The sequence below is a fragment of the Tupaia chinensis genome, unplaced genomic scaffold (genome assembly GCF_000334495.1).
Source record: "Tupaia chinensis unplaced genomic scaffold, TupChi_1.0 Scaffold000359_1, whole genome shotgun sequence".
Classification (NCBI taxonomy): Eukaryota; Metazoa; Chordata; class Mammalia; order Scandentia; family Tupaiidae; genus Tupaia; species Tupaia belangeri.
In genome coordinates, this window is record NW_006159855.1 from 1,009,418 (window position 1) to 1,036,394 (window position 26,977).

The 26,977-nt window shown below is 48.0% G+C and overlaps 1 protein-coding gene across 1 annotated transcript in view; it reads left to right on the forward strand.

Moving 5' to 3' along the window:
• The first annotated feature begins 9,200 nt into the window (after positions 1–9,200).
• The window catches only part of TICRR (TOPBP1 interacting checkpoint and replication regulator), a 112,469-nt gene continuing 94,692 nt past the window's right edge, over positions 9,201–26,977 (forward strand). Inside the window, exons 1-2 of the mRNA XM_027773550.1 lie at positions 9,201–9,643; positions 16,190–16,269. The gene's annotated coding sequence lies outside the window, so the exon portion shown is untranslated. The remainder of the gene's footprint in view (positions 9,644–16,189; positions 16,270–26,977) is intronic.

Genomic DNA, 26,977 nt, shown 5'->3' on the forward strand with positions numbered 1-26,977 from the left:
CAGACCCTTGACCTTAGACCTCTAAATCTAAGAGCAAAATAAATATTTTTTTGAGAGGTTTTTGCCTTAGGGCATGTATCCTCAGGGATGTGCAGGGTTGTGGGGAGACAGTGAGAGGGAAAGTGAGAAATCACCCCCTGGAGGATGGCCACACTACCATCCCTTCTCTTCCATTTTCACAGAATCTTGGGCACACATGTTCAGCATGATTTTGAAGCTACCAGATCCAGGACTCAAACTGAGGATGGCCATGTCCAGAGACATAACCGTGACACCATCTGCTGGTTCCAACCTTTATTATTGTTATTATTTTTAAATTCGATCAAAGAAAGACAGAGAGAGAGAAAGGGAAAGTGAGAAAGCAAGCCGCCAAGTCCAGGACTTAAACCAAGGTCGGCCATGTGGGAACCCAGTGCCTTTAACCACTATGCCACCTGCCAGCCCCTCAACCTTAATTCTTTTTAAATTATCCAGACTCAGGTAATTCTGGTATTGGCAACACAACCGACACAATGGGCTGAGCACACCCTTGCTCACTTGCTCCAGCTCCCTTCCGCTCCAGACTCACTGGTCACTGACACCCCCAGGGACTGCTTGAGGTCCCACAGGGGCCTCTGTGTGATGACTATCATCTGCCAGCCCAGACCTGAGCCTTATGAGTGAAGGGCATGAGTCCTTAGACAAACAGCCAGGGGGGCTGTAGGCACCTCTTCCTGAACTGGCACCTGGAGGTCCAATGCCTTTCCTTCTCCCTAGCTGGGCTTAGCAGTCACTTGAATGTCAGTTCCACTATCTTCAAAGTGGGCATGGCGACTCCATTGGAATCCCTTCCTCCCACCTTCCTTCATATCACAGGATCACAGCTCCAAGCAGGCTTCAATACAGGCCCCTTTCAAGGCCACAACAGGATGAGCCTTCTGAGAGGGCTTGAGCATCCAGAGTTGTTGATGAATAGGTGGGGAGTGGGGCAGGAGCAGGGAGGCAGGCAGCCAAGCCCCAGGCTGGGAATCCTGCAGCTTCAGAGTCTAGGGCGGCAGGCCTGACTCACAAAGAGGAAGGGAGGCCTTGGACATACTCCCCTTTTGAGCTGGGGTTCTCAAGCAGAGGTTGGTGGGGCAGTGTTAGCCAGGAATCCTCAATTTCCTGAACAAAGGTCAATCCCTCTTGCTGTGGATGCTCTTTTGGGAGCCTTGGCTTTGGCTAGAAGGGAAGAAAGGACCCTTTTCTATGGGTGGGGGTGGATACTGGCACAAGTCTGCCTGGGAAACAGGGTTCAGTGTCTGACTCCAATGGGCATTCAGATGCCCAGAGCTTGGCAGGCTCTGCCCGCTGCCTGAAAGGGGGGCATTGTCTTGTCCCCAAGTATGCCAGTGGGGCCTTCCCTCTGCTGCTATTGGGGGCCTGGCCAATTTCCTGCTCCCATGGTGGGCTGGTACCCAGAAGTGCCGATAGCCAGGTGTTAAGACCTGGCTCTGAGTGAGGGAGGAGTGGCAGGTGTGGAAGGGGGGGTGGGGGGTGGCCTGGGACTCCTCATTCTTGGTCAAGTGCTTGGGGTGGGTAGGCAAAACCATTCTCCGAGTTGTAGGAAGGCTTGATTGGGATAGGGTGTGTATGCATGTGTGTGTACACCAAGTTGCAGGGACCCAGGGTCTCTGATGCTTTTGGGGTCCCAGTTTCCCTTCATGTGGTCCAGCACTGCTCTAAAGCTCTCCCTACAGAATTTCAGGCCAGCAAGAGACTATAGGAATTCTTCATTAGTCCAGAGTCCTCCCAAAGGAGCCCCTTTGTGTGCTGATGAGCTTAGGAAACCCACTTCCTGGAGGGAAAGGAAGACTGTAAAACTCAGACAGGATGGTGTGTGTGTCCTGTGCCCACTCAGGAAATGAGCTTGGCCTTGGTTTATTCTGCCAGTAAACCATCTCCGTTCTGTGACTACATGCAATGTGGCCCCTGGACTGAATCCTAGAACAAAGGACATCTGAAAAACTGGTGAAATCCAAATAAATCTGGAGTCTAGTTCACAGTATTGTGGCAATGTTAATTCTTTTTCCTTTCAGTTTTTGTTATAGGGCACAGACACTTGCCAGATAGAAACAGAGAGAAGTGAGAAATCATCCACCAGGGGAGATGGCCATGCCGCAATCCCCTCTCCTCCATTCTCCTCTTGGGATTTTTGGCATGCACCTAGCATGATCCTCAAGCCGGTGGGTCCAGGACTTGAACAGCTCATCTGGCCATGTGGAATCCAGTGCCTTAACCTCCATGCCACCTGCTGGTCTAGCGATATTAATTTCTTAGTTGTGACAAACATACCATGGTGATGTGAGACATAACTGTTAGAGGAATCTAGGTGGAAGGTATATGAGAACTCACTATACTCTCTTCTTTTAGTTCTTTTATAAAATTTGTCAGAGAGGATTGGGAAAAACAATGAAAAGATATTGAATGATGAAGTGGGAAGATTAATATCTCTGTATTGATTGACATGCATGACATTCTCTTTTGAAAAAGCAATGTAAGGGAACCAGCAGTTAGCGTAATGGCTATGTCGCTGGACTCCCACATAGTCGACCGCGGTTCACGTCCTGGACCCGGTGGCTTAAAACTCACGCCGGGCGCGTGTGCGTGTGTGCCCAAGATCCCAAGAGGAGAATGGGGGAGAAGGGATTGCAGCGTGACCATCCCCCCTGGGGGGTGATTTCTCGCTTTCTGTCTGTGTGTCTCTGTCTGGCGAGCACACGCGCCCTACAGTGAAAATCTCTCTCAAAAAAAAAAAGCAATGTAATACACTATAAAGTTACATGCAATTCAATGTAATATAAACAAGATTATGATGATAATAAAAAAATTAAATAAATAAAAAATTTTAAAAATTTGTCAGAGAGCATGTATGGGGAAGGTCACACTGCAGTCCCTTCTCCATCTCTCCCTTTCAATATTTTAGTCACACACATGTTTACTCTGCATGTTCTGTTTCTTTTTAAGAATTATTTTATTATTGTTGCTTTTTAACTTGACCAGAGAGAGAGAAAGGGAAAGTGAGAAAGCAAGTCACCAAGACTGGGACCCGATCTGCCAACCCCAACCACCTGCTGGCCCCCAGCATGTTTTTTAAGCCAACAGGTCTAGAACTTAAACCACACAATCTGCCATATGGGATCCAGCTCATATAACCACAAGGCAGTGGGCTGCCCTCTCACTGCAACTTGTCTATAGATGTACAATTATCCCAAAGTGAAAAGGGGATGGCTATTGTAGAAGGAGCCCTTACTGCCATCTTTCTTTAGTCCCAACGTGTACTGTTGCTAATATTGCTGGAAGCCTTAGTTGTGTGTTCCTTCCAGACACAACTAACTTAGATCGTATAGAACAGGGGTTTGATCTCTTCATCTCCTGTAATATACACCCCATCCTACGAGCCCTATTTGTAGCTCAGCTTAGAGATGTAGAAACCTCAGCTCTCAAGGTTATAAACCTTGCTGAGGTCACACAGCCAGAGCTACAGAGCCAGGCATGTTGACCCCTAAGTCAGAGTGCTTTGGGGTGCTTTTCTAGTACCATGTCCCCCGAGTGGGATTCCTACCTGACAATCTGAGTGGGTAAGGAATGGGTCCTTTAGGGCATGGCTCAAAAGAGAAGTTGTTTCTTTTTCTTTTTTTCTTTTAATTTTTGCCAGAGGGAGAAACTGAGAAAGCACACCCATGGATCAGGGGATCACACTGCAATCTTTTCTCTTCTCTCTCTCTCTCTCCTTCCAAGATTTGGGTGTGTGTGTGCCCAGTGTGTTTTTCAAGCTGCCAGGTCCAGTCTCAAACTGCATGGTTGGCCATATGGGATTCAGCTGCCTCAATTACCATGCCACTGGCTGGCCTGAGAAGCTGTTTCTAAGCCTGCAGTAGTTGCAGCTTGTTTGCAAAGCAAAGGGAGACTTAAAAGTAGAGTCATCTCTTACCCAGAGGCCTGAAGTCCCAGTTAAGTTCCCACTGCCTTTCTGGAAAGTGAGAAAGCAGCATTCTAGTCCCAGACACACCTAAACATAGGTTTGGACTCTTTTGCTACCTTCTGCATCCCCTGGCCAGAGGGGAGTGCTCCCTCAGCTCTCATTAGCTCACAACACAGCTGGTCAGGCTGTGGGTGGCTGGGGCCCACCTGGCTCCCCATGGTGAGTGGAGAGGGACGTTTAAGGATGTCTGGGTAGGCAGCTAGTGAGCTGGCTTCCTGGGGCCTCCCCTGGTGCTGAGCAGCATGGCCACTTCTGAAGGCCCTTTTGTTTGCCCCTTTATCCAGAAGAGTGGCTACAATTGTGCAGGGTACAAAGCCTCCTTGGGTCTGACTTCCCACACCTGCCTGTGGCCTGGCTGGAAGAGGGTTTCCCAGGCTTGGGGACAGGACGGCAGCCTTCTGGCCCCTCTTAAGCAGCTGGGGACCCAGACCTGCTACCTCTGGACCCAAGACTTATTCATTTAGCTCACACCAGCTCCCCTGCCCCTGCAGCCTTGCTGTTGTCACAGGCCATGAGCTCCCTGGCCCTCTGTTGCCCATCTCTGGACACACCTAGCAAGTAGTTCTTGGGCTTAATTCTCAAGGGAGTAAGGGAGGCTCCAGGAAGATGTGGCATAGTCCACTCGCCACTTGTAAAGCACTTTTGTAATATCTGCTGACAGGAAGGCATCCTGGGGTAGTGGATTAAGTGTGAGCCACCCAGAGGCGGCTGGAGAGTGGGGTGAGGCTAAGGAGAGGGCCAGAGGACATGTCTGCAGGATCCATGAACACAAAGCAGCTACTCTGTGCCAGGGAAGGAACAGAGTGAAGGAGGGAAGAAAGGGAGGGATGGAAAGAAGAAAGGGAAGGATGGAGGAAGAGCTATATCTCTTCTTCCACCACTGTCTCCAGATGTCTTTTTTTTCCCTAAGAATTATTATTTTTATTTAAATTTATTTACTTTAATTTGACCAGAGAGGAGCAGAGAAAGAAGGAAAGTCTGAAAGCAAGCAGCCAGATCTGGGACTCGAACCCCGGTCCTACCTCCCTTAACTACCATGCCACCTGCTGGCCTCTCCAGATGCTTTTAAGCACTAGGGTGCTAAACCCTAGACCCACCCTGCATTCAGCCCTCCCATATTAATGTTTCTCAGAGACTAGTAAGGTTCAAAGAAGTCAGGTGTTTTTCTCAAGGTCTTCTAGCCAGAAGAGGAATTCGAAGAAGAGCACCCAAGCTTGGGCTCTTTACCTCTCTTTGGCAAAGAGGGCAGGGAATGCCAAGCATACTACACAGTCAGAGCTGCAGTGGCTGCTCCTACCTGACTGTCCTTTCCCCTGATTTCTCTGAATACCAGGTACCCAGAATCTCCAGGAACCCAGCCTCAGCTGGTCCTCTGAGAGTGACCACCTTTGCTTGCTGCAAAGGTCCTGGTCTGCCCAGGAAAGAGCCAGAAAAGCTCTTTGCCCTGGTTTGATCTCTTGCCTCTCTTCCTATCTCCTTATCTCCAAGAGAGGGTGCTTCTGGACTCAGCTGCACCCCTGAAAGCATTCACAAAAGAAATAATGGTTTACTTATTGACAGTGGTTCTCACCCAACCTGTTTCTCTTCTGGGCCATGGATGTTGTGAATCAAGGCCTAGTAGTCCTTTCTGGAATCCAGGACATTTCCAGTCCAGGGGCCAGATGAGGTATCAGGCCACGGGGGAGAGTCAGGCCTGTCCAATCTCCCACACGCCAGGAGTCCTTCAGGTGTCATTGTGAGCAAACTCATTTCTGGACTATCTATGGGGACTAAAGCAGCCTAGCTGACACTGTCTTCTCAGTCCTCCTACTCTTCCTTTTTTTATATGCATTTAATTTATATGTTTTTGATATATATAGAGAGAACTCTCTCAACCTAGAGGGCCTATAAATCACTAGCTCACACCAGAGGGAAGTCTTGGGGAATTCCTCTACTCTCATGTTATGCCAGGGCCCAGAGATGGCATGCCACCTGCCCAAGGTTGCATAGCTCAGCATTAAAGCATTATTGTCCCTTGTCCATGGGAATACAAATAATCTAGTTCCTATTTTTTTTTAAAGAGAGATTCTATATATATGCTTGCCAGAGACAGAAAGAAAGAGAGAAATCGCCCCCTAGTAGGGATGGTCATGCTGCAATCCCTTCTCCTTTATTCTCTTGAGATTTTGGGCATGCATGTACACATGCCTGGTACGAGTTTTAAGCCACCAGATCTGGGACTTGAACTGTGGTCGACTACATGGGAATCCAGAAATGTAACCACTTCCCCATCTGCTGGTTCTTCTAGTTATGATTTACTGAACACCTAAATGGTGTTAGTTAGGTCTTATGCTGCTGTATCTGCTGGTCCTTCTAGTTATGATTTACTGAACACCTAAATGGTGTTAGTTAGGTCTTATGCTGCTGTTCTCTTGACATCAACCTTTTAAAATAGATATTACTGGTTCCTTTTATTTTGCATGAGAGAAATAAAACACAGAGAAGTCTAATAACTTAGCCAAGGTCACAGAGCTAAGAAAGAGCAGAGCAGAAATTCAGATGGAGTCTTCTCAACTCTGATCATTCATGAGATCTGCCAGGATCACTTCCTCCAGCTCCCTCCTGCTCAGGACTCATTTGATCACCGACACCCCCCAGAGGCCCCACAGGAGTAATACCTGACTGCCCTTTGCCAGTTTAGACCTGAGCCTCATCATCTTCCTGCTCCTGCCTGAGACAATGCCATTGGTTTAGCCAAGGACCTTGTCCTGTTAGCTCAGGCCTTGTCAATGAGGGAAAAGGAGGATTCTGGGAGAATAGGGAGGTGGGAAGTACTGGGACATCCCTCTGCATTTGTCCACCCTCCAAAGAGCCCTCCTTCTGAGATGTCACAGGAATTTAGCAGTGACAACAGCCCAGGGCAGAGTTGGGAATGAGGAGACAGACAGACTCAGCCAGAAACATCCTAACCCATTTCTGCCCCTGAACCGGAAGGGGACTTGTCAGATGTGGGAGTACAGGGGTGTCCCCCTGCTGGGGAAGACACTAAGGTTGGGCTTCCTGCCAACCCCAAAAAGGGCCCACCCCCACTGGGGCAAGTTAGGGCGAGCTGTAGGTTTGGAGTGCTTCTTGGTCCACCAACTGGGTTCTGGCCCTTCCAGGTCCTCTGGGGTGAGGGCAATATGGGATCTAAGAAGCAGGAAGCCCCTGTGGCTACAGGCTGAGCACCCCAGACTCAACATGTACAAATACCAGGGCATGCTCTGGTACAGCCTGGTTGTCTATCCCCCCAGGGAACACAGGGCTTCCAGAGAGAGGGAGTCTATCTGTCTCTCTTTCAGTTGCATCTCTGTGCCTAGACTCAGAAATGCTACTGTGAATGGATGTGAGCCAGAAACAGTGCACAACTTAGGACATACTTGGGACTTGCAGGTGGCGTGATGACTAGGGTGCTGAACTCCCACGTGGCGGACCGCAATTTAAGTCTTGGACCCGATGGTTTACTTTCTTACTTTCCCCTTCTATCTCTCTCTGGTCAAATTAAAAAAATAATAAATAATTCTAAAAACAAAGAAGTATGACATACTATTCATCAATGACCCTTTACAATGACTTTTTGGATTCTATTACTAGTAATTAATGAGTAGAGGCCAGACGGTAGTGCTGTGGTAAAACATGGTGCTCTGTGAGGCAGTCCCACATTGGGTCATGGGGTGGTTCCCAGTTCAAGTCTGGCATACTGGACATGTGAATGCCCATGGTCCAGGGCTAGTTGAGGTTGGGGGTGGATTATGGTGTCAGGACCTTGTCAGGAGTGTTGTTTCTCTCTCTCACTCATGGAAGAAACAAATAATGAATAATAAATGATAATTAAGCCTATTCCACAGGTAAAGAAGGTGAGCCCCAGAGATACCAAGTCCTATCCTGCTAAGGGGCACATCTGAGCCTTCTGTTACATGTATTGTCTCTGGGAAAATGTGAATCCAACGAACTGATTAATACAAGAGTAGGGTCTGCAGGAGTGATCAGGAGGAACCTGGAACATTTCTCTCACCAGAGGGTGGCGCCAGGTGAACCTATAAGGACTGTGAGCTAGCCCAAGTGGCTCCAGAACTTTCTGAAACTAGCACTGAGCCCTAACTTCTGGCTGGTCAGGTTTGAGATGTGTGAGCCTTATTTATCGAATTCTGGGACCACCTCTGAAAAACGGGACACTGGAGCCAGCTGGTGGTATGGTGATTAAGGTGATGGATTCTTATATGGCTGACCATGGTTTGAGTCATGAACTCAGCAGCTTGAACTCACGCTGAGTGCGTGTGTATGCCAAAAACCCCAAGAGGAGAATGGAGGAGAAGGGATTGCAGCGTGGCCATTCTGGGGGAGGGGTGGGGTGGTGGTTTCTCACTCTGTCTCTTCCGCAAGCCCACGTGCCCTAAATCTCTCTCTCAAAAAAAAAAAAAAAAAAAAAGAAAAGAAAAGAAAAGAAAGAAAAGAAGAAAGAAGAAAGAAAGAAAGAAAGAGAAGAAGAAAAGAAAAATGGAAACTGTCATCCTGCCCCGTCTGCTCTGCACGCTGTTTTAGGGGCTCAGCTATGTTCCCAGATGTGAACTTGCTTTGAAAACGTTAAAGCTTCACACGAACGGAAAACTGTTTAGTATCAATAAACACAGACCCACCTCTCTCGGGCTCCTGCTTGCCCGCCTTGTCCAGGGTCCAGAGCTCCTAGGCTGCTGGAGACAGGGGTGTCTGGGGCTAGCAGGTGTGGGGAGTGGATCCTGGAACCACACCAACGCTGAGGCGCCCCAGGCCCGGGCCCGGCTGGTGGCTGAAGCCGGCGGGCCAGGTTGCCCAGCTGCGAGCTGAGGAGAATGAAATTATAAAGTTCACCTGGCGCCAAAGGCCGCCCACCTGTGGCAATACGACAGGCTGTCCAGGCTCTGTCCATGTCCCGTGCCAGGGAAAAGGGGGCACAGGGAGATGAAAGCACTGCTGGGACAGCGGAGACAGAGCCACATCCAGGCTAAGGCCTAGTGGTGGGCCTGGCGTCGAAGCCTCGAGGTTAAACCCGCGCGCTGAGGCGAGGTCCAGGGCTTCCGGATTCCAGTCCTTTCCGTGGACTGCTCAGGCTTCCCTCCAATCCTGGGCCTGGGGAGGGGCGGAGCCAGGAGGGCAGAGCAAATCGCAGTCGGGGGTGGGACGCAGGGCGGGGCCTGGGCCGCAGGGTGGGCTGAGGCGGCGTCCAGGTGCTCCGAGAGAAGCGTGTGCCAGCGCAGCCCAGGTAACTATGCCGCTCGTTAGTTCCTCACGGCTTTAAGGAGTCCCTTACTGAGACCTGGGCGTCACGACAGACTCCGAACAACACACCCAAACGCCTTGCCCTGATACAGCTCACGTTGTGGCGACAGTGAAGGCGAACAGGGGGTCCAGGGAAGGCCTTGCTATGGGAGCGACGCTCGAACAGACATTGACGCAGGAACATGGGCTACAGGGACGATTTAGAGTCCCTGTCCCTTACCTCAACGTGAAGCCAGTCACGAAGCCAATCCAGACACTAGCCCTTCTCATCCAGCTCATCCAGCTTGAACGCAAGCTCTGAGAGGCAGGAAGTGACTTATTCACCGATGGAGCGCCAGCTCCGGAACAGGGCTGGCTCCTGGCTCGGTGAGTATTTGTGGAATGAATGAGAAAATGAGACAGGTGTTCAGCGACCACTCATTGCTAGGTCAGGTGCTGGGTTCTCCTAGTGAAGAAGGTTCCAGCCCTGCGCACCTGGGGCAGCACTGGCAACCAGTGACTATGTGGGGTCAGCTCTAGAGCTTGGGGCAGTTGACTGTTTATGGACCAGGCTCTATTATCTCCTGTTGTCCTCTGGCCACATGGGGTGAGGGTACTGTGGTTACATGTGGAGAAGGAGAAGAGACTGGGGGTAGGGGTTGGGGATGCTGGGACATTCCTCTTTGCTTCTGGAACTAGGCTGCAGGAATCCATTGGAGCAGCTAGGCGTTCTGGGTCAGGGTGGGGGACAGGTGGCTCTGAATCCTAACTGCTTCTTATAGCCCCTTAGAAGCAGCCTGGGCAGGCAGTCACCTGCTCTCCTTAATGGCTGGGTCCTGATGTCCCCCCAGGTCTTTGTGGAAGTGTTTTGGCAACTTGCCGGGGAGATATAGGATGCTCAGTTTTAGGCTCCATGAGGCCCCTTGCAGCTGCGTGCCCTAGAACAGGGAGTGTCACTCCTACTCCTCATGTGTAAGACAATAACCTTGTTCATGGGTTGTCATGAAGATGGAGAGAAGGAAGGGCCTGACAACACCTTGAAAGGCCACTGACAGGGCCCTCAGGGGGTGTGATGGTTAGGGCTCTGGACTTAGACCTGGTCGACTGTAGTTTCAGTCCTGGATCTGGTGGCTTGCTTTCTCACTTTCCCTCTGTCTCTCTCTGGTGCCCTATAGCAAATTTAACAATAATAATAATAAATATTTTAAATTATTTTAAAAAAAGACAACCTGGGGACTTGCTTTCTCATTTTTCCTTTACTCTGGCTTTCTATGGTGAGCACATGTGTCCCACAGCAAATTAAAAATACTAATAAAATTAATTATTGGGGATTAGCAGTTAGCATAATGGTTATGTCGCTGGACTCCCATGTAGTCGACCACGGTTCGCGTACCGGACGCAGTGGCTTAAAGTCACGCCGGGCGCGTGTGCATGCGTGCCCGAGATCCAGAGAGGAGAATGAAGAAAAAGGGATTGCGGTGTGGCCATCCCCCCTGGGAATGGATTTCTTGCTTTCTCTCTGTCTCTCTCTCTGTCTTTCTGGCAAGCACACGTGCCCTATAGCAAAAACCTCTCTCTCTCTCAAAAAAAAAAATCTTTAAAAAAGGAAAAAGAGCAGCTGAGGACGGGTTAAAAACCTCACTTGCACTCAGTGTCCAGCCATATGCCCTGTCAGGGCTGTATCTGCCCCGAGGGGGCGCCCTTTCCTAATTTTCACAAAAAACTCATAATGGCCTGGCAGCTGTAATGGGAACAGCTCTATCAGAAAAGAGGAGGGCTGGTGCCCTGGAAACCCTCCAGGCCCCGCTGAGGTTGAAGCAGATTCCCCCTGATGTGAGACTAGCATTTCTAGGGGCAGAGGTGGTTGGAGAACCAGGGTATTTGACCTGTATGAGGAGTACTGACCTTGGGTTGTGCTCGATGATCCACCCATGATCTGACCCTCGCTTGCTGAGGTGGCATCCCGTGGAGGATTTCCAGGTTCTGGGTGCTGACCATTCTCTCCATCCTCCAGCTCCCCTCCTGCCCATCCCCACCCCCAAACAGATAATAAAGTTCTTATATTTCCATCACATTTCCTGGTCTAAGTAAAGAGTGTCAAGAAGTGACAAGTTAAAAGCTGCTGATTACAGTGGCTTCAAGGCAGTGACCGGTGAAAAGAGCCAGCATCAGACATAATGTGGTCCAGCCTGTTTTGGGTGTCTAACTCTGCAATTAATCAGCATTGAGGTGGGGGTAAGGAGGTGGAGGAAAGTTCTGTGCAGCTCTCACTCAAAGAGGTGGGAACCTTGCAGTTAAAGGAACAGAACTTCCTCCCCTCTTGGGAGTGCTGGTGGGCTCTGAGGATGGAGAAGGCAGGGACCAGGGTAGCCTGACTAAGAAATTAGTTTGGGGAGCTGGCAGGTGGCATGGTGGTTGAGGGCGCTAAACTCCCACATGGCTGACCATGGTTTGAGTCCTGGACCTGGTGGCTTGCTTTCTCACGTTCCTTCTCTCTCTCATTCTCATTCTGTCTCTCTCTGGCCAAATTTAAATAAATAAATAAATAAAGTTAAATAAAATAATTATTTTAAAAATTTAGTTTGGTTATTTTGACACATTTATTTATTTATTTATTTAATTGTCAGGGGGCATATGTACTTGCCAGAGAGAAAGCACCCCCAAGTGAGGCATGTTTGTGCCACAATACTTTTTCTTCCATTTCTCCATCCCATCAGGATTTTGGGCATGCACCCACATGCTTGTTTCTTTTTTTTTTTTTTTTTTGGAGAGATTTTCACTGTAGGGCGCGTGCGCTCGCCAGACAGACAGAGAGAGACATAGAGACAGAAAGCGAGAAATCAACCCCCAGGGGGGATGGTCACGCCGCAATCCCTTCTCCTCCATTCTTCTCTCGGGATCTTGGGCACGCACGCACACGCGCCCGGCGTGAGTTTTAAGCCACTGGTCCAGGACACGAACCGCGGTCGACTACGTGGGAGTCCAGCGACATAGCCATTACGCTAACTGCTGGTTCCCTACCTGGCTTGTTTCTTAAGCTGCCACAGCCAGGATTCAAACCACAGTTCACCATGTGGGATCCAGCTCTATATGGAAAGGGCTTAACCACTGCACTACTGGGCCAGCCCTGGTTTGGTTATTTTGAATGTAAACCCATATTGTTGCCTGTCTGGTGGTGCACTAAACTGCAGTGCTGGAAACCACATGCCCAACCAAGGGTTGGGTCCATCCCTGGGTTGATCTGAAAACATGCAGGTGCTCGCATGTGTGCCTAAGATCTTAATGAGCTGGAGGGCTGGAGGAAAGGGATCACAGTGTGATGAGACCCCCATCACAACGCTTTTTTCCCCCTCTCTTTCACATGCATGTGCACGAGCCTTCTATCATGAATAAAATAAATAAACTTATTTAAAAATCATATTGTTGGTTGGTGGCTAGGGTCTCCTCTTCCCCCCATCCTTCTAAATCCTCAGGATTATCATGCAATCCAATTTAGCAGCCTGCCCTCTGGGGGCCTGAATGTTAGAACAGATGAGGCGGATGGAGACTCACATGCACATAGAAGCATTTAATCAGTCTGGCAGGAAGGACTTGTTTATAGAAGTGATTTCATTTATTTTACTCCCAATATCAAGCAGGCTTGGCGCAGAATAACCCTTTCCTCTGGATAGGCTGGTAAACTTTGCAACTTGTTTGTAAGCTTGTTTTCAACACATGGCTCAGTAGGAGTAAGAAAGTTGGAAGTTCCAACTTTCCAACTAGTTCCAGCTCACACTTCTCATTTTTGAGTCAGCCAAGTTATTGATTTTGATGGCGCTTGTAGCATCTGGCACACTACAAATCTGGATTGGGGTTCTGGCATTCCCATGGCTGGTTCTGCAGTGGTGGGGCCCCTTTTGGGCTGTTTTCTGGGATCCAGGGGGCTGCCAGCTGGACCTCAAGAGGAAGCGGAACACAGATCTGGACCACGGAAGTGAACCAGGATAGGGAAGCTAGGCCAGTTGAATCCCTTGCCACAGAAACCTCTGAGGCTGCAGGAGGCCTTGATCTTCTAACCTTTTGGCCCCTTGAGGATCAGTAAATTAATCCACTCAAGAAGCTTGGATGTTTGTATGACTCTCCCCTTTGTATACTCTTGGGGCTGAGAGACCAGACAAGACTAAAACCCACAGAGGGGTCACAGGGGAGGGCCGGGCAATTAACCCCGCATCCTGAGCAGGGTGGAGTTCAGGGGTCAGTGGGAGTAGGGGTGGGGCTGACCACCAGCTGCCATGCCTGCCCAGGAGTAAGCCTCTGGGGGCACCCACAGGTGGAATTCCAGCCAGACCAGCCTTAAGGAAGAGAGGGGCTGGAAGGTCTTGTTCTTGCCTGCCTGCCAGACCATCCCGGGCCTCTACGCAGCTTTTCCATTTCCTCCTATAGCCATTCTGGCCCTGGACAAGCTTCTTCTGGGGGCTGGGACCCCTGCCCCCTTCTTCTGAAACAGCAGCTAATTCCTCCCCCACTGTTGTCCTCTCTTTCCACTCTACTTTCGGGGAGAATAACCTGTGATAATTTTTTCTTCTTCTTTCTGGCAACTAATGGACTCCTTAAATAGCAAAAATTGTGGCCTGTAATTAAGATCTTGCTTTTTAAATGATTAATCATTGTAACCCCTTTGAGCAGCATCCTACTTTCCACTCTTCTCACATTGAAATGCAGATCAGCAAGGGAGGGAGGTGCTCCCAAGCCACTGAGGAGCAATTAAACCTTCCCAGCTGTCACTCGCTGCCTTGGCTGCCTCCCTGGCCTGTCCAGACGCCACCGAGGAGAGCCAGGACCCTGCTCTGCAGCAGCGGCGCCAGACTCGCCAGCGGCCTGGCTTGGGGGCACCCGCCGGTCTGCCTCCGGGCTGACCCTTGCCCTTGCACAGCAGCCCAGAAACTGGCTCTTGGAACCTCCTAGGGAAGCAGATAAGGTTTGCTGAGCACTTCCTATATGCCTGGCACTTTAGGAACAAGATCTTATTTGATTTTCACAACAGCCACCTGAAAAAGATGTGAAGGGCTCCGCTTTCTACAAGGAGACAAGTGGAGGTGCAAATTCACAAAATTAGTCAATGGTCATACAAGGATTTCTATTTGTGTGTGTGCATGTGTGTGTAAGAGAGATTTTTGCTATAGGGCACATGTGCCTGCCGGAGAGACAGACAGAAAACAAGAAAGCACCCCCCGCCCCAGAGGGGATGGCCATGCTGCAATCCCTTCTCTCTCATTCTCCTCTTGGGATTTTGGGGACCCACACACATGTGCCTGGTGTGAGTTTGAAGCCACCAGGTCAGGTCTGAGACTCTTCACTGCTGTTGACTATGTGGGAGTCCAGCTATGTAACCATTACGCCATCTGCTGGTCCCAATACAAGGATTTCAAACCAGGATGGGCTTGTCCCAGATCTGGGCCTGCTGTATTCAGTCTTTCACCAGGCTGGCAAGAGGTCACCTCACTGAACCCACATGCACACACATGTTTATACACACAGTTCATCAGCTTGCGAAGGGCTCTCTGGGTTGATCTCTTTTAAGCCATCCTTGTAAGCAATAGCTGTCATTTTTCAGCCTGCAGAAGCCTTTTCTCTTTGATACATAGACAGACTGACAACATAATCTGGGGTTGATAGATTGTTAAAGCTGGGGAACTTGGAACCCCGAGTCCATACCCTTCATTTCATTCAAGAGGACGCTGGGGCCTGGGGCCAAGAGTCCTGCACTCAGCAGGGTACCAGACCCACAGTAAGTGCCCCTGGATCTTATGAATGAGTAAACTTGGGAAGACTTACACACTGCTTTTTAGGGTTCTACCGTTGCATTTTTCAGAAAGAATTTGCCTGTATATGTGTGTGGGGGGATGGAGATGGGGATTGGAGATGAGGGGCTCCATCCTTAATAGCTGTTCCAGAGGAAGTGGCAGGAGAGAAAGGGGGAGCAGACTCAAGTGTGATCAGGGCTGCCGTGGGTGATGCATATCTCTGCACAGATGTGCTGGGCTGCAAAGACGGAAAGCCCTGCAGTCTTCTCGCTAAGCCAAGATGTGTGCCTGGATAGGCCTGGGCATAGGCTGGAGCCGGGCGATGAAATAGCCAGCATGTTGCAGAAGGGAGTCCCCTCTTGATCTGTGTAATGGACAGCCAATTCTGATGGAAACTCATACTATGAATAGTCTAATGGTGATCCACTTTGTCAGGATCCTGTGGGGTCCTGGCAGATACGTTGGGTAGAACATAGCACCTTCCCCATGGAGGACAATGTGGCAAGATATGACAAAATTATGAATGCATATGAGCTTTGGCCCAGCAAGCGTCCTGGGAATTTACCCTTTGAATTCACTCATGCTGTGAGAGCTGACTTCCGTGCAAGACTAGTTGTTGCAGCAACATATGGGAAGCCAAAGGTTGGAAACAACCCAAATGAGTCTCAAGAGAGGGCTGGTTAATGTAATACCATGTAGCTGAGCAAAAGAATCAGGAAGTTCTTCATGCTCTGATAGAGAAAGGTCTCAAGGATCTCTATCACATGTAGTCATCGATTAAAAAGAAAAAGCAGAGCCAGACAGTGGTGTGGTAGTTAAGGCAGCTGGAACTGTGCAGTTCGAGTCCCGGACCCGGTGGGTTGAGAAACACACCAGATAAGTATGTCCAAAATCTCAAGAGGAGAATGGAGCAGAGTATATTGCTATGTGGCCATCCCCTTTAGATGTGCTTTCTTACTTTTCCTTTCTTTCTTTCTGTCTCTCTAGCGAATGCAAATTAAAAAAAGAAAAGGAAAGGATAGTATATAGAACATGCCACCTGTGGGAAAAAAAAACAGGAGGAAAAAAAGAATCATGTTTGCATTGGCTTGTTTCTATACAAAGCGCTACAGAGATATATAAGAAGCTAATGATTGTGATTATCTTTTAGGGAGTGGTAAGAACTGGGCAGATGGAAGACAAGATCATGAAGGAGATTTCTCACTGCAGAACTTCCAGTTTTTGTATGAGGTAAACAAAATTCAAAAAAATTAATATGGACGATCGTCTTCCCTCACTGATCTGGTACATGCTTACTTATAAGCTCATTCAGATGTCATCCCCCCATCCCGCAAATGGTCCCCATTCTCTCGGGTATACACACCCACCCCTTGTGGCCTGGCTGTGTGAGTATCCAGGGTTTAGTGCGATGTTGAGCCTGTTGTTCCCGTTTCTTCCTGGGGGACATTCCGGCTTTTTCTGCCTCTGACATAGCTGGTCTTCTGCTAGGGCTCCCTAGTAATCAAGGCATGGCTAAGTGCCCCAAATTGTCACACCTCATGTATTGAGCAGGACTGAGGTCTCTCCTCCAGCCATGTGTATGTGGCATATGCACAAACACAACCATACACACACACATACACATATGTGTACACAAGCCTAGCCTGGGCCATTCTACCTACATGTGATGGGTGCTTTGGCCAGTGAGGAACAGGAGACAGAGGACTGTGAGTGGGTACTCAGAAGGGAGGATGTTGGAGAAAAGGAGAAGCTTTTCAAGGCCAGAAGATAATATAGTGGTTAAAGTGCTGGACTCCCATGTGGTTGACTACAGTTTGAGTCCCATACCCAGCTGCTTGAAACATACCAGGTGCATGTGCATGCATGCCCAAAATCCTGAGAAGAGAAGGAAGGAAAAGGGATTGCAGTATGGCCATCTCCTCTGTGGATGATTTCTTTCTTTTTTTCTTTTTTAAATAATTATTTATTTTATTTATTCATTTATTTTTTAGTTTGAGCAAAGAGAGACAGAGAGTGAGAATGAGAGAGAGAGGAAGTGAGAAAGCAAGCCACCAGATTCAGGACTTGAACCCTAGTCAGCCATGTGGGAGTGTCCAGCACCTTAACCACCAAGCCACCTGCTGCTCACCTGTGGGTGATTTCTTGCTTTCTATCTCTCCAGCAAGCACATGTGCCCTATAGCAAAAACAAACAAACAAACACCCTCTAAAAATAATAAATAAATAAATAAATAAATAAATAAATAAATAAATAAATAAATAAGGGGCTCTTCTGCCTCTGGCCATGACCTCACACACTCCTAGTCCCAGGTAGACATTCCCCTGGACTGCAGGCAGCACTGGTCCTGAGTGCTCACACATATGTGCTCAGGAGACAGACCTTAGCTCTGCTCTTGCTCTGTGTGACATGCACTGTGTCAGGATGTGTCTAGAATGTTGGCAGGTCTGGAAGCTGAGGCACAAAGAAGTCTACTGGCTCGTGAGAGTTCCACAGCAGGTCAGTGGCAGAGTTAGGAGTATGCTGAGGTAGGCCAGCCCAGTGGCTATGCTCTTGCCCTCATTGCTGGTTGCCTCTACACCCGGGAGATAGCTGAGCTTCCTCTTGGCCTCCAGGGGCCTTTGGAGGGGTTTGTACACAGACACACCTTGTCCAGGGTAGGGTGCATAATCGGTGCTCAGGATGCATGAGTGTCACCATTAGGGCATTTCTCCTTATCCCCAAAAGAGGCAGCTCACTGGTCTTTGGTCAGGGAATGCCATAGTGGCTTCAGGTTTGGTGGCATGGTCCTTCTGGGCAAGTTTCAGAGTGAGTGCCTTAGGGAGCATGGGAGGCCTCTGGAAATGCCCTTGCTGCCCAAGACCTCCCGGGGCAAGGGTACCTCAGGGTTCACCACCAGGGGTGGCTTGGCTCACAGTGTCAGAATCAGTGTCTTCACACCCATCATGGCTAGTGTTCTCCCATTGTGACTCCTAGTGTGCCACCCCTCTATCACAAAGTACCAGGCTAAGAACAGGGGCTCTGGGGTGTTCGGCTGAGTCAGAAAGGATGGTTTCTGAATGTAGGTAATTGATGGTCAGGGGCTTCCACAAGTGCAGTCTTGTTCATCTCCCATAGAGGAGGATGGTAGTCTTGGGTTCACCAGCTTCTCTGATAGCTCTGGGACTTGTGCCACAGGCTTATTTGACATCCGCCCGCTCAACAACACACCACACTTGCCCATCAGAAGAAAGGACCAGTGAACTCTAGTCTATTACAGCCAGTGGCTACCAGGGGCACTGGACCACTTCAGCAACCACCAAGGCCTAGGGAGGGAACCTTGCTGATAAACGGGATTCATCTGGCTCATAGCTTGCCCCCTCCCCATCACTACCCACAAGCCTGCTTGGCCTGGGGGAGTGAGAATGAAGGCCCAGAGGCTCCTTCCTCTCTCCACCCCCACCCTGCATTCCAGAACACCTCCCGAAGCCAAGCGCACTGTGGGCTGGGCCAGTCCAGCCCAGCTCATTCCCATCTTCCCTGAGCCTGATGAATGCCAGGGCAGCTTAGGGAGTCACAAATTAGGTTGCTAAAGGCATCCCCAGCCTGGCTGGAAACACCTCCCTAGCTGAAAGGAGGCATGTCTGGTCCAAGCAGACGTCTTTATTCAACCGTAATTGACGTTTCACAGACGTCTGTAACTACGTCTGGAGGGACACAAAGCACCCCCATGCTTGGCCTAGGCAGCCTCTTTATGTCGTCCCCTTTCATGTGGCAGTCAAAAGTGTAGGAGCCGCCTGGGTCATCCTGCCCGGTCCCTGGAGCCAGGACAAAGGCAGGCGCTGCACTCAGAAGCCAGTGGGCCTTTACCTCTTGAGCACGTTATGCTAATCCAACATTAGCCAGGACCCTTCCTGCATATCGATGGGCGATGGGCGGCAGGCACACCCTGGGGATGGGCAGGCCCTGCCTCACCCAGTATGGAGTCAGTCTTGAACCAGTGGGTCTATGAACCCAGACTTAGTTGGCCAAAAAAAAGGAGAGGGAAGAGAGGTTGGAGCCTAGCGGGGTTCTTAGCCTGGGAGCCGACTTGGACTCAGCTCAGCAACCACAGCCCACTATTGCCAGGTCCCAAAGAGAAAACGGGGATTCAAACTGCATGGTTCGCTGTGTGGGATCCAGCCGCCTTCACCACCACACCACTAGCTCGTCTCTTTTGTTGTTGTTAAGTTTATTCGTGGAAAGAGAGAGAGCTGGGGCAGTATTACAGGGGCTGGAGGATCCATGTCAAGGGGATTTAGGGAAGGGTAACCCAGCTCTAACCCCAGTCTCCACGGTAGTGATTGGTTTAGGTATGGAAGTTTATTACACCATCAGATAGTTATCTACGGCAGTTTACAAACGACCTCAGAACTGTAACCAGTAACCGTCATTTATTTTGCTCCATAAATCTGTCATGGGCCAGTAATCAGTGGTGTGTATCTGTATCTGCCATCAGTTGGGGCACTCTGATGGGGGCTGGAGGCTCCATCTCGAAGGGGGTTTAGTCACAGTTACAAGTTGGTGCTGGCTTTGGGCCAAGGGCTGCAATTACTCCTTGCTTGGACTTCCTCAGACCATGGCAATCTGATTTCAAGAGCAAATGTCCCGGGAACCAGCAGTTAGCGTAATGGCTATGTTGCTGGACTCCTACGTAGTCGACTGCGGTTCACATCCCAGACCCGGTGGCTTAAAACTCACGCCGGGTGCATGTGCGTGTGTGCCCAAGATCCCGAGAGGAGAATGGAGGAAAAGGGATTACGGCGTGGCCATCCCCTCTGGGGGGGTGATTTCTCACTTTCTGTCTCTATATCTCTCTCTGTCTGGCGAGCGCACGCACCCTATAGTGAAAAACCTCTCAAAAAAAAAAAAATAAATAAGAGCAAATGTCCCAAGAAACAAGTAGAGACTGACAGTTTCTTTTTTTTAAGAATTATCTTATTTAACTTTATTTATTTATTTTTAATTTGACCAGAGAGAGAGAGATCGAGGTGGGAGGGAGTGAGAATGCAAACCACCAGGTCCAGGACTCAGATCATGGTCAGCCATGTGAGAATCCAGTGCCCTTAACCACCACACCATCTGCTGGCCCTCTTTTTTCTTTTCTTTTCTTTCTTTCTTTCTTTCTTTCTTTCTTTCTTTCTTTCTTTCTTTCTTTCTTTCTTTCTTTTTTTTTAAGAATTACTTTATTTAATTTTATTTATTACTACTATTAATTTGACCAGAGAGAGAGAAGGTGAGAAAGCAAGATGCCAGGTCTGGGACTTGAACCGTGGTCAGCCACGTGGGAGTCCAGCACCTTAGCCACCATGCCACCTGCTGATCCTAGAGGCTGACAGTTTCTTAATGTCTGGGCCTAGAAGCCAGGACAATGTCATTTTTGTCTTTTTCTTTTCTTTTTCTTTTCTTTTTTTTTAACTTTCCAGAGAATGTGTGTGCTCACCAGAGGAGGGAGAGAGAGAGAGAAATAAGAAAGCACCCCATGGGGAATGGTCATCTTCAATCCCCTCTCTTCCACCTCTCCCGCTTTTGGGATTGTGGGTATGTACACACATACCTGGCATGTTTTTCAAGCTGCCCGGTCCAGGACTCAAACTGCACAGTTGGTCATATGGGATCTAGATGCCTTAACCACTACACTACCAGCTGGCCCTTTTTTTAAAAAATCGTTTTTGAAAATTATTTATTTAATTTTATGATTATTATTTTAATTTGATCAGGGGTGAGAATGAGAAAGCACGACTCTAGGTCTGGGACTCAAACTGCAGTAGGTCATGTGGGAGTCCAGCACCTTAACCACCATGCCACCTGCCGGCCCCCGGTGGGCCCTTTTTTTAAAGTTTATCTTTTTTTTTTTTTTTAAGTTTTGCTATAGGGTATGTGAGCTCACCAGAGAAGAGGGAAAGTGAGAAAGTAGGGATGGCCACCCACATTCCCACTTACTCCATTCCCCTCTCAGGACTTTGGGCACACAGGCACACATATATGCCCAGAATGTTTTTCAGGCCAATGGGTACAGGACTTGAAGCATGAAGTTGGCCACCTTCATCACCATGCTACCAGCTGGCCCTAAAGGTTTGTCTATTTTACTCATGGGGAGAGAGAGTCAAAGAGGTAGAGAGCGCGAGAAAAGCATCCTTAACAGGGTTCTTGCCCTTCCCCCAGCCCTGCAACTTTTCAGGATCCCAGGTGTGTGTGCAAGGACCTGGTATGTCCCATGTCTGCTGGGCTGGGAATCCGAAACTGCAGTCAGCAGCCCAGCAGGATCGGCCATTTTTGTCATATTCTATTGATCAAGAAGTCATCTAGCTCAGATTCAAGGGAAGGTATATACTTCACCTCTCAAAGGGAAGACCATCAAATAAATCTGAGGTCACTTTTTTTTTTTTGAGAGAGAGAATTTTGCTATAGAGAATTTTGCTATATAGTGCAATCAATTTTGCATGCACTTACTTGCCAGAGAGAAAAAGACAGAAAGTGAGAAATCACCCGCCAGGGGGAATGGCCATGCTGAAATCCCTTCTCCTCTATGATATTTTGGGCACACACGCCTGGCCTGAGTTTCAAGTCACCGGGTCCAGGACTTGAACCCAGTTAATCATGTGGGACTCTAGCCTCTTAACCACAATACCACCTGCTGGTCCTCTGGGATTACTTTTTGAAACTGCCATAGGCAATGAAAGAGACAGAGAGATAGAAAGCAGGAAATCACCCCCCAGGGGGGATGGCCACGCCGCAATCCCTTCTCCTCCATTCTCCTCTTGGGATCTTGGGCACGCACGCACACGCGCCCGGCGTGAGTTTAAGCCACCGGGTCCAGGACTCGAACCGCGGTCGACTACGTGGGAGTCCAGCGACATAGCCATTACGCTAACTGCTGGTCCCAGTTGGGGGGATTTTTGAGCAGAGTTTCTTTGCTCTCAAAAAGAAACGTAAGCTTAACCAAATCAACATAAGAACTGAGACAATCCCAAAAAGAACAAGATGATCATAAACTTGACCCTTTGTAATTATATCCCTGGTACCATAAAATTCAGGGAAAGAAGACCAGTATAATATCTCCTATGACAGTTATATTTGGGATCATAACAAGACATGCCTAAATTACATGTAATTATGTGACTTACACTTAAAATCCTAGAGGAATTCAGTATTTGCTGGGAAAAAGTCAATATTGTCACGATGTCAATCCTTCCCAAATTAAAGCAGGTATTCAATGCAGTACTACTGAGATTGGAATTTAGAAGCAGATTTAAAAGTTCATCTGGAAGACTTGATGTGAAAAATTAAACAAGAAAATTTTGAGAGAGAGGAAATGGTCTCACAGGATACAAAACCACATAGAAGGGGATGTATTCTAGCACAGGTTTTAATAACAAGAAATTGAAAACAACTGGAATGTCCATCAACATGGGAATAGTTAAATAAATTAGAACAGTAGGTCTCAAACTTGAGTGTGTGTCAGGATCTGGAGGCCTGTTAAAATACAGATTGTCAAGCTCTATTCCCAGAGCCCAATTTCTGATTCAGCAGGTTGCAAAAGGACAGCTCAAGAATTTCTAACGAATTCCAAGATAATGGTGATGCTGAGAGTCCAGATCACACTTTCAGGACCGTATCAGGACATTTTTCTATTAGAAAATACTCTAAAACTGATCAAAGGCCCAGTCTCAGTGGCACCATCAGTAACACACTGAACCACAGTGCTGGAAGCCACATGGTTGATATGAGTTCAGATTCCTGGTCTCATTAACCCAAACATGCCAAGTGTAGCATGCACATATCCTAGATCCTAGCCAACTAGAAGGGGATCATGGCATGACAGGACCCTAATGAAGGTACTTCTTTCTCTCCCTTTCATGTACGCACATATGCTCTCAATCATGAATAAAAATAAATACACTTTAAAACTAGGAACCAGCAGATGGCGTGGTGGTTAAGGTGCTGGATAAGCCCACATGGCTGACCAGGGTTCAAGTCCTGAATCTGGTGGCTTGCTTTCTCACCTCCTCTCTCTCTTACTCTCAACCTCTGTCTCTCTTTGGTCAAATTAACAAATAAATGAATGAATAAATAATTATTTTTAAAAAGATTAAAAAAAAAAACCAACTGATTAAAGGGAGCCAGTAGGTGGCATAGTGGTTAAGGCGCTAGACTCCCACATGGCCAAGTGTGATTTAAGCCCCACATCTGGTAGCTTGCTTTCTCATTTTCTCTCCCTCTTTCTCTTTCTGTCTGTCTCTGGTGAGTGTACATGTCCTATAGCAAATCTTTAAAAAATTAACTTACATAATTCTAAAAAATATACCCAAACAACAACAACAACAACAAAAACACATTAAAGAACAAGATGGGGAACAGATAGTGGTATGTTGGTAATGAAACTGGACCCACATGGGAAAGGTCCTGGGCTCACATTCTGGGACCTCCCTGAGGAAGGTAGATACTTGAGCACATACCCACAATCTGGACCAACTAAGGCTGGAGGTGGATTGCAGCATGAGGACTTTGTTTGAGATGCTTTGTCTTTCTATTCTCTCCTGGAAGAAATAAATAGATAAAGGAAAGAAACAGGTATATGATCTGTATAATATGAAGAACACCAGTTTTTTTTTATTATTTATTTTATTTTTAGAGGTTTTTGCTATAGGGTGCGTGCACTTGCCAGAAAGACAGAGAGAGACAGAGAGACAGAAAGCACGAAATTACCTCCCAGGGAGATGGCCATGCTGCAATCCTATCTCCTCCATTCTCCTCTCAGGATCTTGGGCACGCACACATATGCACGCAGCGTGAGTTTAAGCCACCAGGTCCGGTACTCGAACCACAGTTGACTGCATGGTAGTCCAGCGACATAGCCATTACACCAACTGCTGGTCCCAGGACACCAGTTTTTTTTTTTTTTTTATCCTAAAGCTAAAATAGAGGCAATTTATATAAACATATATAACATTTAAAAATGTCTGAGCCCTTCCTGTCTCTTACCAGAGGTGGTTATATTTGTCAGATTATTAGTTTGTTGACTGTATCAAAAGTCGCCCAAAATAGGGTCTAAACAATTAAAAAAATTATTTCCTGTACATAAAAAGCTGGTGTCATGGTGATGAAGGTGGCTAGATCCCACATGGCCAACGGCACAAGTTCAAGTCCTGGACCTGGCAGTTTAAGGAACACACTGGGTATGTGTGGATGTATGCTCAGAATTCTGAAAGGAGACAGAAATGGAGAAGAGGGGTTTGCAGTGTGGCCATGCCCCATGGAAAGAGCCTTTTCACTTTCCCTCTGTCTCTGTCTGTCTTGAGTAAGTGTGCACACCCTATGGCAAATTATATTTAAAAAAAAAATCTGGGTACACGGCCTACTACTGAACAGTGGCCCTTGAACCGCCATCGTTAACAAGCACCAGTTTCATGTACATGTCTGATGGTAGGAAGAGGAAAGCCTCGTTCATGGAGCGTGACTATAAATTGAGCACAACTATAAATTGAGCACACTGCTTTCTCTTATTGGCTAGAACTTAATCACATGACCATACCCTAGCAGCAAAGGAGTCTGGGAAATGTAGTTTGATGAGGGGAGGACTTGTGCCCACTTTAAATTCTAGCAGGGACAGAAGAGGTATGGTGAGACCATTTGTAGTCTCTGCCAACTGGGCAGGGCAGCCATGTTTTCCCATGTGGTCCAGCCCGATGGTCTTAACCTTGCATCTTTGTTTAGGAGAGTTTAAGTGGGTTTCTGCTACACTGAGGCCTATAAGCTTTGAATATGGTAGCTTGGCTTCCATTGACATCTTCAGGTATTGGGTAAGGGAGAGGGACAGAGGTTTAAAAGCTGTGCCCAGGGACCAGCAGATGGTGTAATGATTACATCTCTGGACTCCCACATAGTCGACCACGGTTTGAGTCCTGGACCCAGGGGCTTAAAACTCTCACCAGGCGTGCATGTGTATGACCAAGCTCCCAAGAGGAAAATGAAGAAGGGATTGCAGCATGGCCATCCCCCTTGAGGGGTGATTCCTCACTTTCTGTCTCTCTGGCAAGTGTACATGCCCTATAGTAAAAATCTCTCCCTAAAAAATAAAAAATAAGGGACCAGCAGGTGGCACATGACCAGTTGCAGTTCGAGTCCTGGACCTGGCAGCTTGCTTTCTCACCCTCCCCCACCCTTGCTATGTCCCTCTCTGGTCAAATTAAAAATAAAACTAAATAAAATAATTTTTTAAAATAAAATGAAAAATAAGAGCTGTGCCCAAGAATGTGAGCAAGCAAGGCCACGAGAGTCAGCATAGAAACTCCTACCAGCTGTTCTGCTCCCAAAGCAAGTGGCAAGGATGACAGCCTTGCCCACCCTTACCACCTGTCACCCTGATTGGCTGTGCTGTGCCTAGGTACTCACTCTGGTCATTTCCTTTCCCATTCGCAGTTTGAATCATAGCTTCCAACTTTCCTTTTGGAGTGTGAGGCATAGGGATTTTTTAGATCCTCTCCTAGCCAGATGGAAGAGAAATGCTGCAGGTGGTAGGTTTAGGTTCTGTAAATCCTACCTCAGAATTCCAAGCACTCATTGTGTCCAGCTATGGCCCAGCTGCAGTAGTGTGGACTGCTAAGATGCCATACTCTGCAGATGGAGCAAGGGCCTAGGTTCAATTCCCAGTCCAACATAAAGGCCAGGTATGATGATGTGTACCTGTAACCTCAGCAACTTGGGAGGCTGAGGCTGACCTGGGCAACATAATTAGACCCTGTGTTAAAACAAAAACAAAAACAACTTGATATGGTGTCATTCTAAGCTAGGAGGCTGAAGCAGGAGAAGTGTGACATGACAAAACCCTGTCTTAAAAAAAATCTAATATCATTGTCTTCATTCACACACCTGCCATCCACTTTCACAGTCTGCATATTGTTGGGTTGATTCTGGCAAAGCCTTGTAAGTGTTCATAGCTGGTATCTCTGCTTGCTGTCCTCTATTTCCTTTTTCCGGTGTAGGCAAATTTTATTCACTCATTCATTTATTCAATAAGTAATGATCAGGTTCTGCAGTGCTTGAGACTCAGCCCCAGGCAGACTGGATCTTTTAAAAAATTTTTCCCCAAGAGAAAAAGGAAAGTTTACTGAGAGAAAAAGTACCCAGGGATCTGAAGCCAGAGGTGCTTCAGCGCCCAAACTGGATCTTTGCTCTCATGGAACTTTTGTCTACTGAGGAGTTTGGCAGTTAGCTAATCACACAAGGAATATAGCATCGCAGGCTTAGCTATGTTGGCATAGGCAGTAGCACACTTCTGTATGAGGCTGAAGCCATATGGGATGACCCAGGTTTGTGTCCTGGGTTGATCTGAACATGTTAGATGTGCCTGTGGGGACACCCCTAATCCTGGCTGGTTGGAAGGCTAGGGAAGAATAACATGACATGACCCTGTTGGGGGGTCTCGCTCACTCTCAATAATAAACCTGCAAAAAACCCCACACTATCACATAGTTGATAAATATTACAGAAGAAAAGTGCAGCATACAATAAAGGCATAAATCAGAACTCTGGAAGCCAATGGAACTGGGAGGGGTATGTAAGACATTCTACATACCCTGTGCAAAGGCCCTGAGGCAAAACTGGGTTTGGCTAATTCCTAGAACTGAATAAAGCCAAAGCTGGCATCCCCAGCAGCAAGAGGGAGTAGAGAACTCTGTTCCTGATCCTGCCACCCCTGCTGCTTCCAACTCTTTGTTCCCACTAGATTCAGTAAAGTATCCAGATTTACCCTTGGGGAGGTCCCTTTCTCCTCTGACTTCAAGTCTCACCATTCTTGAGTTAGATGTTCTGTCCCATCCCAGCAGCTGGTCCCTCCTTCCCCAATCCTTTGCCTGAATAATTCCTAATTCCATTTTAGTCCAAATGCCTAATAGAGACCCTGTAGGGGTTAGGGTAGGGG